Below are 13,472 nucleotides of genomic sequence, written 5' to 3' on the forward strand. Positions count from 1 at the left end.
GAATACATATAAATTGGAGAAAAGGGAAAAGTCTAGCCAAGTATAGATCAGGGGTAGGACAAGTGAATACAGATTTGAGTGTTTTGGAAGGAACATGGGGTGAAATAGAGCTTCAGCTGGTCTTTGAAGTGAGAATAGGCTTTGAGTGGTGGAATAAAGGATGGGGAGGAGGGAGTTTTGTCATGAGAGGACCCACCAGCATGGAAAAGGGCCAGCATTGGAAATGCCTTTGTAAAATCACATCTGGCTGCATCACACAGAACGTAGAACTTCCAGCTCTGAAGAGCAGTGTGCCTTGGTGGAAAAGGACATTCCCCACCAGCTGGCGCCACCCTCCTGGCTCATCTTTCCCTACTTTCCCTTTGATGAACTCCTTCACTGTTCCCAGAGGACTTTCTATATTTTCCAAGACCATTCCTGATCCTTTGCCCCTGATCCCTCCTTCACCCAGCATCTACTTTTCTCCTTTCTCTACCAGTCTCACATAGCACAGCTCATGGCACCCAGGACGCAATTAAAATGGCCCCAATTCCTCCCCAAACTCAATTTTAGTGATTAATGAATAGGTTGAATTGATGAGGAGATCATTCCTTCCCTCACTTATTTGTGTTCAAGTTATACTCATCATCTTCAATTCTGGTTTCCCTGTGATGACTATGTTCTCAAGTATGGTCCTCCTTACCTGGGGACTTGGAAATACAAGTACTCCAACCCCACCACAGACCTGAATGGGAAATCTCTAGGGGTGGGTCTAGTAATCTGAGTTGTCACTAGCCCCCCAGGTGTTTCTGAGAAATACTGCTCCATGAGGAAAACTAATTATTGGCCAGTGGCCCCAAAGCCCTCCCAGAGGGCTGTTTCTTCCCAGATGAAATCCCATTCTCTAATTGCTAACAGTCCATTTTAAGCATTGAGATTTTGCATTTCTTTTAAGATGAACAGTTTTAATTTCCTCAGCAGTTTGCTTAAGAAACAAAATGAGAATGTTTTCTCCATAAGTTTAACATTTCACTGACTTTATTATGTAGTACAAATGCCCTGACTGCTTTTTTAAATTATTATAATTCAACCATAGATAATGAATGCTTTGGAGTGCTGTAACAAATTGGATAATAACAATGATTTAATAGAAGTCAAGCTATCTAACAGTAGGAAGAAAAACCCTGCTGATTAAATTCATTTTTTAAAAAAATTGTGTTCATTTAAAGTAAACTACATTCATACCTAAAATCTTCTAATGCTTTCCTTAATTTGTGTCTAGAATATATTCTTTCTCATTGGAAGAATTGAAAAATAATGAGGAATGCTATCTAGAAACACTACTAGATAAGGTTCTGCTAAATGTTCAAGGATTTACAATATATTGCTTATTGTCCAGCGAAATTGTAACTGCTTGGCCATGTACAGAGAGTATGTAAATATGCTTTCTCTACACAATCATAAATTTGTGTATAGTGTAAGTATGTCTAAGTGATCTAAGTGATGTTTCTCTTACTAGTTTTTTTTCTCTTTTAATGTTATTGAAGTACAATTCGTAAAACAAAACTGCACCCATTTAAAGTATACAATTTGATAAGTTTTGAAAGTTACACTTAGGAAATTAACACCACAGTCAAGATATAGAACATTTCCATTACCTTTCAGATTTTCCTTGTGTCCCCTTGCAGTCTATCTCACCTTTGGGCCCTGGCCTCAGGCAACTTTTTGTTACAGTGGATTAACTAGCATTCTATATAAATAGAATCATACAGTATGTATTCTTTTGTGTCTGGCTTCTTGAACTCAGCACAAGGATTTTGATTTATCCATGTTGTTGCATGTATCAGTAATCCATTCCTTTTCATTACTGTATAGTGTTTCATAGTATGAATGTACCACATTTTGTTTATTTACTTGGACATTTTGAGCTTTTGGCAGTTGCAAATAATTCTACAGTGAACATTCATGTACAAGCCTTTGTGTGGACATGTGATTTTATTTATCTTGGGTAGATGCCTAGGTGAAGAATGGCTGGGTCATATGCTACATGTAAAAATTTTAACATTTCTTTTTAGATGTCAATTTCCAAAATAGTTACACAATTTTAGGTTCCTACCATAAGTGTATAAGACGTAGAGCTGTTCTACACTCTCACCAACAATTGGTATCGTCAGTCTTATTTTTGGTCACTTTGATGTGTGTACAGTGATATCTCATTGTGTGTTGAATTTGCATTTCCCTTATGACTAGTGATACTGGTAGTCCTTTTTTATGTACTTATTGACCATTTGTATGTTTTCTTTCATAAAGTGTCTATTCAATTAGCTTGCCTTTTCTTTTAAAGTTGTTTTTCTTATCAACCTGTAAAAAGTCTTTACATATTTGAGATATATGTTCTTTATTATATATATTTGCAAGTACTTTCTCCCAATCTGTGGCTTGTTTTTTCATTTTATTAATGCTGTCTTTCAAGTAGCAAACTTTATTCATTTTGATAAAGTCTACTTTAACAGTATTTTTCTGTAGCATGTGCTTTTTGTATCCTAAGAAATTATTCCCTACCACTATGTCACAAAAATGTTCTGTTTCTTTATTGAATTTTTATAGTTTTAGATTTAGGTTTATCATTTTGAATTAATATTTGAGTGATGTTTATTTCTTTTCCCATGTGGATATCCAATTCTTCTAGTACCACGTGTTGAAAAGATTATCCTTGCCCTACTGAATAGCCACGACATCGTTATAAAACTTCACCTGACTATATAAATGTAGGTCTCTCTACTCCATCCTATTGATCTATGTTTATCCTTATACTAATACTATACTGTCTTCCAATCCATAAACATGGTTTGCATTTCCATTTATTTCATTTACAAAAATAATATTTATTAACTATGTGTTAGGTATTAAACTGTAGAGGTTTGTGCATCTTTTGTTAAGTTTATTCCTAAGTATTTTCTGCTATTTGATGCTACTGTAAATGGACTTATTTTTTTAAATTTTTATTTTCTTTGTTTGCCCTTAGTACAAAATATACAATTATTTTTGTATATCAACATTGTGGGGCTCCTGGGTGGCTCAGTGAGTAAGCGTCTGCCTTGGGCTCAGGTCATGATCTCAGGGTCCTGGAATTGAGCCTGGTGGTCAACCTCCTGGTGAACTCCAGAGTCTGTTCCTCCTTCTCACCCTCCCCTTCCCCACTCATACTCTCTCCTTCTTATATAAATAAAATCTTTATAAAAATTATATATATATAATATATATCAACATTGTATCCCCTTAACTTGCCAAGTTCACTTCTTATATTTAATATTTGTTTCTAGATTTAAGAGGATATAAATAACAATGTTACCTGAATATAGAGACAGTTTTACATCTTCCTTTCCAACATTTTTGCCTTTTGTCTTCTGGTCTTCATGCAGTGGCTAGGACCTTCAGGATGATGTTGAACAGAAATGGTAGAGCTGTCATTCCTGCCTTTTTCTCAGTCATAGGGGAAATAGTTTAAAATTTCATCATTGAAATTGATGTTGATTGTTGGTTTTAAATACTTGACATTCATCAGATTGTGGACATTTTCTACTTCTAGTTTGCTTAGAGTATTTGTCATGAATTGATATTGCATTTGATCTCATGTTTCTTATTCATTTAGTAAAGTGATACAATTTTTCTCCTTTATTCTGTTAACATGATGAATTGCATTGATTGATTTTGGAATATTAAACCAATCCTTCATTTGAATATTAAACTCATGCACATCATGGTGTGTTATCCTGTTTGTTAAGTTCTTAAATTTTTTCTTCTTGTCTTTCAGTTTTAGAACTTCTGTTTCTTTTTTTTTAAATTTTTTTTTAAATTTTTATTTATTTATGATAGTCACAGAGAGAGAGAGGCGCAGAGACACAGGCAGAGGGAGAAGCAGGCTCCATGCACTGGGAGCCCGACGTGGGATTCGATCCTGGGTCTCCAGGATCACGCCCTGGGCCAAAGGCAGGCGCCAAACCGCTGCGCCACCCAGGGATCCCAGAACTTCTGTTTCTTTATTAAACTTGCTACTCTTTAAAGTTTGCAAATTCATTCCAAGATTTTATTTTCTGGAATATAGTTACCACATTTGTTTTAAAGCCGATGTCTGGGGATGCCTGAGTGGCTCAGTCAGTGAAGGGTCTGCCTTTAGCTCAGGTCATGATCTGGGTCCAGGGTTTGAGCCCCATGTCGGGCTCCCTGCTTAGCCAGGACCCTGTTTATCCCTCCTCTCCCTGCTCATGCTCTCTCTTGATATCTTTGTCTCTCTCTTTCTTAAATAAGTAAAAGTTTTAAAATAAAGCCTATGTCTTATAATTTACAGCCCTCTGAGTGCCCTTCTATTGTATCTTATTTGTGCTAGTTTTTTTTTAAGATTTTATTTATTTATTCATGAGAGACAGAGAGATAGAGAGAGGCAGAGACATAGGCAGAGGGAGAAGCAGGCTCCATGCAGGAAGCCTGATGTGGGACTTGATCCCGGGACTCCAGGATCATGCCCTGGGCCGAAGGCAGGCGCCAAACTGCTGAGCCACCCTGGATCCCCTGTGCTAGGTTTTGTTCATGGTAGTGTATGTCCTAATGAGCCTTGTTTTCTTTTATTATATGGAACATTGTTTTTGAAAAATTATTTGTGGGAGAATTTGAGCCCTAAGATGGTTTTATGTTCCTCCAGCAGGTGCTTTTATTTGATTCTGTTTGGTCCCTGGGGCACTACTAACATGGCATCAACTTTATCCAGTTTTAGGGATTGAGTTTTTCTTGACGTCCTAGAAGAGTCCAGGTCCCAAGACTAGTTTACTTTTTGTTCACTCTTTTCCTAGGGTTTGGACCAAACCCATGACTCATTGCCTTGGGTCATTGTCCTAGTAGGGTCGGGATTTTTCTCTTGATTCCCTCTGTCCTCAAGAGCCTATGAAAAACCACTGTCTGGCCCCTCTCTGCTGCCTTTGCTAGAGAGGAACATGCCCTAGGGAAGAGGTGGTTTCAAAAACTAGACTCCCCACACTGGGTTACAGCTTTTCCAGGCTTTCAGCTAGGTAGTTCCTTACCCTTTAGTTAGCTTTTTCATATTTTCAAGATGGCTTAAAAAAACCTTTTACTTAGATTTTTCAGTTGTCTTCAGTAGGAGACCTGGTTTGAATGACCCAAAGTGACACCTAATGTTACCTCCTTCATCCCTTAAAGAATTTTTTTTTTTAAGATTTTATTTATTTACTCATGAGAGGCACAGAGAGAGAGGCAGGGACATAGGCAGAGGGAGAAGCAGGCTCCCCATGGAGAGCCAGATGCAGACTTGATCCCAGGACCCCAGGATCATGACCTGAGCCAAAGGCAGACACTCAACCACTGAGCTACCCAGGTGCCCCTCCTTGGTCCCTTGAAAAGTGACCCCCATTTGGGATGCCTGGGTGGCTCAGTGTTTGAGCATCTGCCTTTGGCTCAGGTCATGATCGTGGGGTTCTGGGATCGAGTTCCACATTGGGCTCCCTGTGAGGAAACTGCTTCTGTCTCTGCCTCTCTCTGTGTGTCTCTCATGAAGAAATAAATAAAATCTTTTTTTTAAAAAATGACCCCCCAGTTGATATTCACAGTGTGGATTCCACATCTGTTCCCCAGATTACGTACTCTGACCTGCTATGATTTCCCAAAGGTATTTCTCTGGTTTGCTCACATAGTTACTTCAGCCTGCCCCTTATCTATGGGCATTTTTTAAAGTTCAGAGTTGAGTCAGATACCAGTCCATCCCACACTGTGTACTTCAGGATGTGCACACTAAGTTCCTTGCGAAGTCTTAAATTATCTGTCTCTAGGCTTCAGAGAAGGACCAAGTGCTACCCCATTCATGGCTGTTACCCATAGTACATCAACAGCAGTTTCTAAATAAATTCTCTCAACTCCAACTTCTAGCCTCTCCAACTTAAACCCTTTGATCCTGTCGAAGTAGATGAGTGGCTAAGGGCTACAAAATTGGTTTTCACAAACCTCCTTTGTAAACATTTAGAATCCAGATAATTGCCACATATTGCATTGGATGCTGAAGTAGAAATATGTCAGTGTCCTAATATGTGTTTTACAAAATATTTTACCAGTTTGTCATCTGCCTTTTGATTTTCTGTAGTCTTGTTTTGATGTGCCAGCATTAAATTTTAATATAATGAAATCTCTTTATGGTCTCTAATTTTGTTGGTTTTGGTTTTGTTTTGCAAAAAACAAAAAACAAACAAACAAAAAACCTCCCCTGCATTTAGATTTCAGAGGTTGTTTAAATTTTCTTCTGCTGCTTTATGATTTCCTCTTCTATATTTAAATATTTTGTCCATCTGGAATTTGGCAAGTTTGGGAATCTAACCTTTTTCTCTCCCAAATGGTAAGTCACCCAAATACTTATATGTATTTATTTTTTTCTAGATTTTTACATTCTGTTCCATTGGTCTATCTGACCATTTTATAAATTATAATGTAATTAATTAATTGAAATAAAAATATGAGTGTATTTGCCTAAGTGCTTACACCAATCCTGATGATGTAATTCTTTGTTAGATAATTGCTTTTGAATTAAATAGCCTTATTAAAGATGATTCAAAGGAATTTCACTTGAATTGGAATTTTAAAAACTGAATCACAGATTCACTTTGATTTATAATATAAATCTTTGATTGTCCAGTGACAGTCATGGTATGTGTAGGAAATGCCCATTTTTCATAATCTAGTCAAAGCGAGCTTTAAAGCTATAAATGTAATACATTTAAGGAGGTGCCAGTGTCTGTTGATCGGTCTGATTTTTACCTGCTACTAGTCAGAGATTTTGGCTTCTACAACATTTCCAGAATAAAATTTGAAGCTAATATTAACTGGTGGTGTTAACAAGACTGAATGGCTAGAAGCAGAAGACTCTTGTGTCTCAGACAGCCATGCATTGGTGTTTTAGACATCAGGCATGTTGTTTATAGTGAGCAGGACTCCTGGGCTGGGATCCTGCAAATAAAGCTGAATGTTTTGAGCAGTTGCATGGTTACAAGTCAGCCAAGGGCAAGGTATGGGCATCTTTGAGCCACACCAGACTCCTTCATCTGAAATAGAACCCAACTAGCAGTGAATACGAGTGGACACTGACTCTGGGAGATGATCTGAACTGGTTATATATTTTTTTAAATTTTTATTTATTTATGATAGTCACAGAGAGAGAGGCAGAGACACAGGCAGAGGGAGAAGCAGGCTCCATGCACCGGGAGCCCGATGTGGGGCCCGATGTGGGATTCGATCCCGGGTCTCCAGGATCGCGCCCTGGGCCAAAGGCAGGCGCCAAACCGCTGCGCCACCCAGGGATCCCCTGGTTATATTTTTTTGTTTCCAGGAGTGAGGTATAGAGAAAAACGTTTGCATATTACCATATAATTTTCAATTTTGTTTACCACATTATGTAAGAAAGTAGTTTTATAAGTACTTAAAAACATTTTTCATATGTTATTATTTACCTACATACTCCCTACTTTTTCCTAAGAGATTCTTGAGGTGTTTAGAAAAAATGTATATAAATTAAAAAATATAAGTTTCATTTTATAAAACAATAATATCAAGGCAAAAGGAAAATAAAAATCAGATCAATAAATAAAGGCAGGGTGACACATAGAATTGTGTGCTCTTTTTATCCTTTCGTAATTGTAAAGTCACTGCACAATTGACTCTGAATTTTCCTGGGCCTGGAAAGAGGTGAGCATGATGAATCACAAACTTCTCATTGCTCAGAAAAGAAAAATAAGCCAGTTGCTCAGAGAAAAGGCGTTTCACAAGAGTAAATTCTTTGTAGGAGAGACATTTCTGTGGTGGTTTTTGTTTTTTAGGGCAATGATGTTATGTGTTACTTTTCTTGATGCCTTTTAGGTTCTGTGTTTTGCACATAAATTATATCTTGTGTGTAACAAACCCAGCCATCAGCCAGTTTCACAGACATTGTCTTTAATCCATACATGTTAATTAGTTATTTATTAAGTGCTTTTTATGTGCCTAGTATTGCTTGGTGCTAAGAGATATAAAGATAACATCACTTATCATATATGAGGAAAAGCTAGTTGGGCAAACAGGTGTTGAAAGAGAAAGATTTTAGGGGCACCTGGGTGGCTCAGCAGTTGAGCTTCTGCCTTCAGCTCAGGGTGTGATCCTGGGATCGAGTCCCACATCCGGCTCCCCACAGGGCGCCTGCTTCTCCTCTATGTCTCTGCCTCTCTCTTTGTGTCTATCATGAATAAGTAAATAAAATCTTTAAAAAAAGAAAGAGATTTTAAGTTACAATTTCACTAGTACAACAGCAGTAATTGCATAGAGAAAGGAGTGGTGGATTTAGCTTGAAATTCTAAGAAGCAGGTTAGCTGAGCCAGCCATAGCAACATCTATGAGTTTAGCAGCCAAAGAGGATAGAGAGAGGCTTTCCAGGCAGAGGTACCAGGATGAGCAAAAAGCATACAGGTGTGATTAATACACTGGGAGTCCCAGTTGTCAATGACAAGAACATCATCTCCACATATATCCAGCTGGGTGGACACAAGTTAGTTTGAGTAAAAAGAACTAAGACAAAGATGCCTGGGTGTTTGAATTCCCTGATCTTAGAATTCTGCCTAAGTGCTTAGGCCCAGGTGCTTGGGAGTGAAGCAGGGTTTGTGTTGGTTAACATCAACCCAGCCACCGAAGTCCCAGTGTCCATGGTCTCATTCTATAGGGTCCTGGCAAGATGGGGAAACAGCAAGTTTGCCAAGTACATCCTTCTACTTTCTTCTACCTCTTTTGCCTTCTCAAAATATCTCTGGGAAAATATCTCTTGTGTTGTGTTGATGCATTACTTCTAGGAGTATTCAATTTAAAGGCTTCTAGAATTATGCCATGTAAGACTTGGTGTACTGGTCCACATGTTCCTAGTTCATTTTTGGAAATGACCACCAAGGACCAGGACCGCCAAGCACAGACTTCCCTTTTCCCTCATTTGAACTATCCCTACTCTCCTCCCCAAAGAAAAAACTCCCACCACACTGCAAAATTTAGTTTTGAACCACTTTGGTCTAGAAATACAGACTTTAGAGATCATCCATCTAATGCTTACAAATTGTATTTATTGTGGTCCACAGAAATACATTTTATATCATTTCTCAGCATACGTGTATGACTGAACAAAAACATTTTTTTTGTGAAAAACAATACTTAACCTTAATACATGTGATGGATTCTTATTTCTACTTTATTATATTGTGTTCCATTCCATTCCATTCCATTCCATTCCATTCCATTCCATTCCATTGTTTCATTTGATATTTCGGTAAACAGTGGGTTGAACAATTCTACTAGTAGGTATCTATTCAACAAAATCACATACATATATGCATCAAAAGAATTTTCACAGCAGCAGTATTTGTAATAGTCAAAACTAGATATGATCTAAATGCCCATCAAGAGTAGAATGGATAAATAAATTGTGGTTGATACAATTAATTACTAAATGAGAGCGAAAGAAGTACTGCTAAGAGCAAAAACACATGGGCCTCACAAACATAATATTGAGCAGAAGAACTGAGACACATAAGTGTATATGTGGAATGATTCCATTTATAAAAGGGAGAAAAACACATAGATAGAAACTCAATATAGACTATAGAACAGTGCTGTTTAATATAACTTTCTATAATCATGGAAAAGCTCTGTATCTGTGCTATATGGTAGCCACTAGTTACATATGACTATAAGCAAAAATACTGAAATGTGGCTAAGGAACTATACTTTTAATTTTTTTAATTTGATTTGTATTAAACATTAATTTTTAAATTTTAATTATTTAAGTAGCCTCACATAGCTTCTGGCTACCTTATTGGACATATGAGTCCTTCATAAGTTCCTCAGACCAAGACACCACAAACATCAATGTGTCTAAGCATGTGACATGAATTTTAAAGTTGAGGTTTAATTTCTAGTCAACAACAAGACTTTGCCTGTTAACTATGTTTTATAATATGATGGTAATGAAGAAGAGTTGCCAGGAATATTGACTTGTTTTATGTTTAGTCAAATAGTGAGCATGAATATTAGTTTTCTCACATGACTTGGATTAAATAGCTTTTTAATTGGTGGCATTTGAGCAGCAAATAATGGTTTCTAATCTGAAATGGTTGGAGGCATGTCCTATTTCTCATGGTCACATCTCTCTCCTGACCAGGAAATTATTTCCTATGTTCAGGAAAGTATCTTGTACGAGAGAATGACCACTGATTACCATGCTGCTATCAGATCCGAAATGGTCACTCTTTAAGGCAAGACTCTAACTGTTGATCCCTCCATGACACCAGTGGTTTGGGCTGGATCGCAGGGTTCAGTTCTGGAGATGCTTAGCTACCAGGATCATTACTACCTCCTCCAAGACTTGTAAGTATCCATCTCTTCTTCATCCACTGCTTTATCCTAAATTCTGTTTTAGGTCTGACCATGTTTGCTCTTGAAGATCTGTGGTCAGATGGCAATCTCATCATTATATTCTCTGACAGTTGGGCACAAACCCTTCTCAGGAATCTGAAGCTGTCTTCCATTCTGGTTCTTCCAACCAGCCAGTGCTCAGAAATTTCTTCTTATATGAAGATAAAATCTACTCCCTGAAGCTCTGCCCATGGTACTGTGTCTTCTGGAATCACACAAAACAATTCTACCCTACCTCTTCTCTTTACATGGTTATTCTTCAAATACTTGAAGACAACTCTCATGCCTCATGGTAGCTTTCTCTTGGATAAACATCCCTGGTTTCTCCAGCATTTTTCTTTCTTTCTTTTTTCTTTCTTTCTTTCTTTCTTTCTTTCTTTCTTTCTTTCTTTCTTTTCTTCTTTTCTTTTCTTTTCAGACTTTCACCATTTTGAACATACCACTTACTAATGTTTTCTTATTTGCCAAGATTTAGTATCATATTGTAATTTACTTCCTCATTATTGGGACATATTTGAGACTAAAAGGTGTGCCTAATGATTATAGAGAGACAAAAAAAAGTGTAAAACAGGGACTATCCAGGGAGAACTAAGACAGATGGTCTTCTTACCAAAGTCTCACTTAAAATGTGTCAAAAAACTAAGCAAATAAATTCCAACTGACAGAGCTACACATGTATTTTCGCTTCCTGAGATATGGATGCTTTGCTTCTATTAGTGCAGCTAAAGGCTACATTTTGTTGTATGTGAGTATTTCTCTTGAATTTCTAGCCTCTATTTCTGTTTTGGTAATGGAATTCCAATTTCCCTCTGGAGAAGCATTCTTCCCTCAATTGGGTTCATCATGATGTCCAAGGAGTATATGCAACCCAGGTCTGGCCAATCATAGCAACATTTCCCCCTCACCATCCATACAGCAATTATTTTAAACTGAGAACATTGGGTAAAACTCCCATCACAGTGCCTGACACAGCAACACAATAAGTGCTAGTTCTTTTCTCTTCCTTAGATCTCATGGTTGCATTGGATGCATTTATCAATGTGTTCTAGAAGTTTTATTGTGATTTGTCATTTTTACTGATCAAATATTTTGAAAAGTTTCCCTTTTGCCATGTTTTTTTTTTAAGATTTATTTATTTATTGAGAAAGGGAGAAAGAGAAAGTGAGCAGGGAAGGGTCAGAAGGAGAGGTAGAGAATCCCAAGCAGACTCCCTGCTGAGTGTGGAGTCCAACCAAGGGCTCAATCCCACAATCCTGAGATCAGAACCTGAGCTGAAATCAAGATGCCTAACTGACTGAGCCATCCAGGTGCACTGACATGGTATTTTTTTTAAATAGTAAAGTGGGTCAAAGGAGAGAACAAATTTTCAAATTTAATGTCTCTGAGGAGATGAACAATAAAGAACACAGGATGGACTTCCACTTCTGGAATTATAGCGTGAGGAGCTCTGAAGACTTACTCTCAAATGAAACAACCATACCTTGTGAGGATTATTTAAAAGCAACCATTTAAAGTTTCTGAAAATTTTTACTACAGGGGCTCAATAGTAGATTTGAACCTGCAGAAGAGCAAATTAACCAGCTTAAAGATAACAATCATGCAACCCAAAGAACAAAAAGAAAAAGGAAAGAATGAAGAAAACCAGTAAGCACACCAACACACACATAATGAAGGTACCAGAAGGAGAGAAAGACAACTGATGAGAGGATATTAATGTACACATCCAAGAAGTTCAACAAACTCCAAGTAGATAAATGCAAAGTGATCAACAACCCAAATGCTTATCAACTGACTAGTGGATAATAAAATGTTGTATATCTACACAATGGGATATTATTCAGCCATGTAAAGGAATAAAATATAGATACCACCTGGATGAACCTTGAGAACATTAAGTAAAGTCAACACTATCACAAAACCCCATACATTATATTATTCAATTTATTTTTATTTTTTTATTTTTTAAATATTTTATTTATTTACTCTTGAGACACATACAGACACAGAGAGAGAGAGAGAGAGAGGCCTAGACATAGGCAGAGGGAGAAGCAGGCTCTGTGCAGGGAGCCAGTGAGCCCGACATGGGACTCGATCCCGGGTCTCCAGAATTAGGCCCTGGGCTGAAGTCGGCGCTAAACCGCTGCACCCGGGTTGCCCCTACTTTTATTTTTTTCAAAGATTTTATTTATTTATTCATGAGAGGCACTCAGAGAGAGAGGCAGAGACACAGGCAGAGGGAGAAGCAGGCTCCACACAGGGAGCCCGATGTAGGACTTGATCCTGGGACTCCAGGATCACACCCTGAGCCGAAGGCAGACGCTTAACCGCTGGGCCACGCAGGCATCCATGTTATTCAATTTATATGACATATCTATATCAGGCAAATTTATATAGCTAGAAAGTAGATTAGTGGTTACCTAGCTCTGGGGGAGGGGGAGTGAGTAATAAGAGGAGAGGTGACTGCTAAAGCAGATGGGATTTCTTGTGGGGGATGTTAAAAATGTTCTAAAATTGATTATAGTGATGGCTGTAAAACCAAGAAAATACAAAAAAGTCCCTGAATTGCTCACTTTAAATGGGTGAGTTGCATGGTAAGTGGATTATGTGTCAATTTGAGCTATTGCAAGAGGAAGGAAATGCAAGAGGCACATCCCCAACATTTGTAGAACACTTATTTATGAAGTGTTGCTGTCTCAAACTTCTCAGGGGCTTTCATAGCAATCCTGGAAAGAGATTGGTATTGCCAGAAAATATGCCCTTAAAGATTTTAAGTGATTTACCTAAGATATTGGCTGGTTGGTGGTGAAGCAAGGAGATGCCAGCCCCCACCCCGGAGGCCAATTTCAGTGTTATTTCCATTACACGAATCTTTCCCCAAGGTTACCTTACTTATTTACTTTGATTGCCTTATTTAGGGAATCATAACTGAATCCCACTTCATGCCAGGCACTGTTCTAAGCCCTTCAAGTATATTAACAAATTAAAATCCTTATTACGACCCTCTGAAGAATGTGCTA

The 13,472-nt window shown here is 37.8% G+C and overlaps 1 protein-coding gene and 1 long non-coding RNA gene across 8 annotated transcripts in view; one reads left to right on the forward strand and one right to left on the reverse strand.

Annotated features, from left to right (window-relative positions):
* Positions 1-13,472, forward strand: part of RASEF (RAS and EF-hand domain containing) — a 209,408-nt gene that overhangs the window by 20,462 nt on the left and 175,474 nt on the right. The window lies entirely within an intron of this gene.
* LOC144318574 (uncharacterized) overlaps positions 9,251-13,472 on the reverse strand; it is a 102,472-nt gene continuing 98,250 nt past the window's right edge. For both annotated transcript variants that reach the window (XR_013384634.1, XR_013384638.1), the window contains one exon: positions 9,251-9,346. This is a non-coding gene — a long non-coding RNA (uncharacterized LOC144318574). The remainder of the gene's footprint in view (positions 9,347-13,472) is intronic.

The sequence above is a fragment of the Canis aureus genome, chromosome 1 (assembly GCF_053574225.1).
Source record: "Canis aureus isolate CA01 chromosome 1, VMU_Caureus_v.1.0, whole genome shotgun sequence".
In the NCBI taxonomy this organism is placed as follows: domain Eukaryota; kingdom Metazoa; phylum Chordata; class Mammalia; order Carnivora; family Canidae; genus Canis; species Canis aureus.